Genomic DNA, 3,254 nt, shown 5'->3' with positions numbered 1-3,254 from the left:
CGTTCGTGAGAGAGATGCTTTTATCTTTTTGTACAGATATGCTTTCCATATATATGTGTGTGTGTGTTGTGTGTGTGTGTGTGTGTGTGTGTGTGTGTGTGTGTGTGTGGTGTTGTGCATGTGTGTGTGTGAGAGTGGTGTCACACACACTCTGCTCTCTCTCTCTCTGTATCTTCTCTCGCCAGTTTCTCTCTTTCTCGTGCGCTATATATGTATACACATAACGAATTATACAAGAAAATAACGAAATAAAAAGTGTTCACATTGTATTCATATCGTAATGTATTTTCGATTAAAATAAAAAAGGGTTTTACAAGATTACAAGATGTACAAATTCGATGTAAAAGTTTGTTCGGTATATAATTCGGGTGATTCTACAATGCAGTCGTTATATATATATTCGACGTCCCACGTTTTAAACCGACCGAATTTACATACGTACATAAATACAATCAACAGTTTCCCCCCGATACTGGATATTATAGAACAAACGGGAAAACCTCCGATAAAAATAACACGAGATCATTTCGTATATATTTATAGTCATCTTTCTCAATTAGACAATCAAATAGAATCTACGTCACAGCGAAAATACGTTCATATATTTTCTTGTCGCTGATCTAGCATACCAGAATATATAGCTATATTTTTATATACACATAAGCGCATATATATCGCTCGTCTGCGCTAGATTCCCCCGCTACAAAACAAAAGTCATTTCTACACACGTAACAACGATCAACATACTCCAGTCTTAGCTAACAACACATTTGACACGAACAGGCAGCACAAGTTACACTCACACTTCTCGTTATGCTATCAGAAATCTGGATGGAATCACATCTTGGGCGGATGTCACCGACATATTCCCTGGCCTATCACTACTAGTTTTTATTACATACAGTATAGTATTATTACTATCTCAGTGTTTTATAAGTGAAGCTCACGCAGGTACGCGGGACATGTGTCTACACACGTATTCCTGACGTATAGGTAATAACAATATATGCATATATATATATATATATATATACATATATATATATATATATATATACATATATATATATATATATATATATATAACATTATTATATATAGAGCAATGACTTGCATAATTTCCTCACTAAGCACATCTCTTTTAGAACGTCACTATCGCAATGCTGATTGGCTACAGCTACCTGTCAATCAACGCCAGCCGGATATATAGGTAGATTGGCTTGCTGCTGGATTATCACCATAGCAACGACCACACTCAGTGAAGGACAACATCTAATTATCCGCTCACTATATTCTTCCGACTCTAACTAATTCACGAACCTAATTAATCGGTTAATTGCTACTGGGCGGAAACGTGTTGTTGGCGGTCGTGAGTGTTTTTCGGCTGGAAAACCTCTTCTGCTATCTACAGATAACTAACCTCTCAGATCTCGTCAGTAGTATATGAAGCCCCACACACCGAGGGATGCTGCTACTGCTGCTGCTGCTACTGCTACTGCCTGCTGCTGCTGCTGCTGCTACTGCTGCTGCTGCTGCTGCCTGCTGCTACTGCTACTGCTGCTTACTACTGCTGCTGCTACTGCTGCTGCTACGCTACTGCTGCTACTGCTATGCTGCTGCTGCTACTGCTACTGCTGCTGCTACTGCTACCTGCTGCTGCTGCTGGCTGCTGCTGCTACTGCTACTGCTACTGCTGCTGCTACTGCTACTGCTGCTGCTACTGCTGCTGCTGCTGCTGCTGCTGCTGCTGCTGCTACTTCAGCTGCTGCACGGACGGACGGTGTAAACCACAAGTGTGAACGGACGGACAGTGTCAAGGCTGAGCATAAGGACGACATCAGGAGGCTGAGGATGAGGATGTCACCCAGGAAACCGAGGATGCGGCGTAGATGGATGGACGGACGCACTGCACCAATAAACTACACACGAGAAAACGCACGACATCCACGCACGCATCTCTCACATCTTACATCTGTAGTATCGCGCGTCGGTCGGACGGACCCATGAAAGGCTTGCATGCATGATGCAGTCACACACTGACCTGACCATGATAAACACACAGAGAGGACGGAAAGGGTTTCTCTCATAGTAACGATAAAACGACTGGATGGATTTCAAATGAGAGCCCACGCGACACAAACAACAATGACGACACCACTACCACCTCATCAGACCCACAGGCACTTGGAACGTCTCAAGAAAAAAAGAAAAATGTAAACACGAAATGTATTTACTACCAAAGTCTTAATGTTTCTCTACGCTATTTCGCCTATTATTGCCGATAATTACCCGTAAATGCCGGTCAAATGCTCATCTGCAACACACAAGTACACCGCACGCACGCCCTGTGCACAAACAACATGAATAAGAGAGTAAAGCATTTGACCGGCATTTACGGGTAATTATCGGCAATAATAAGCGAAATAGAGTAGCGAAACATGAAGACTTTGGCAGTAAAAACATTTCGTGTTTACATTTTTCTTTTTTTCTTGAAACGTTCAAAGTGTGTCTGTGATCAGACCCCGCATATACATAATCCGCACAAGTCACGAGAAGAATGACAACGAAAATTAAAGTTTCTCTCTTACACATTTCAACAAGCTTGGACGGCCACTTAACAACGCTCGAGTTAAACAAACATATACCGCTGTGTAACTACCATTTCTCTTGCTACACCTGCACAGCTATTCTGAGGAACCAACTAACAACAGGCGTCGGCCGGCACGCCACCAAGATACAACCGCCGAAATTTCCGACGAATTCCCCATAATGCATCAGCGGCGCGACGACATCCGCGCGAGTCACGGCCACGGATGCGTTAACTAGGTCTGTTACTCGCTCTCTAATTAACTCTTAACGTTAACTAGCTTCCCCCCCCCCTGCACCTCTCAGTCCACTACATAATACTGTCGTATAAAACACTCCCCCGCTGGCCATCTGCCGGCACGGCGAGACGCCATCATGTGGCGATTCCACCGGCGGCGCCCCCTCACGCTTTAGGCGAGACGCCATCTTGTGGCGATTCCACCGGTGGCGCCCGCCCACGCTTTCGGCGAGACGCCATCTTGCGGACGGTGGCGCCCCCTCACGGCTTCGGTTTGAACCGCGACATGTAGAAGTCGCAGTCCGAGCAGTACATGGCGGGCGCGACGATCTCCTTGCTCCTGCACAGGTGGCAGGGCAGCGTGCGGATGCCCTCCTCCGCTACCGGCGTCGGGTGCGCGCCTCCGCCGCCGCCGCCGCCGCCTCCGCCT

The sequence above is a fragment of the Priapulus caudatus genome, unplaced genomic scaffold (genome assembly GCF_000485595.1).
Source record: "Priapulus caudatus unplaced genomic scaffold, Priapulus_caudatus-5.0.1 Scaffold1101, whole genome shotgun sequence".
Lineage (NCBI taxonomy): Eukaryota > Metazoa > Priapulida > Priapulimorpha > Priapulimorphida > Priapulidae > Priapulus > Priapulus caudatus.
Note: the sequence above shows the minus strand (reverse complement) of the source record.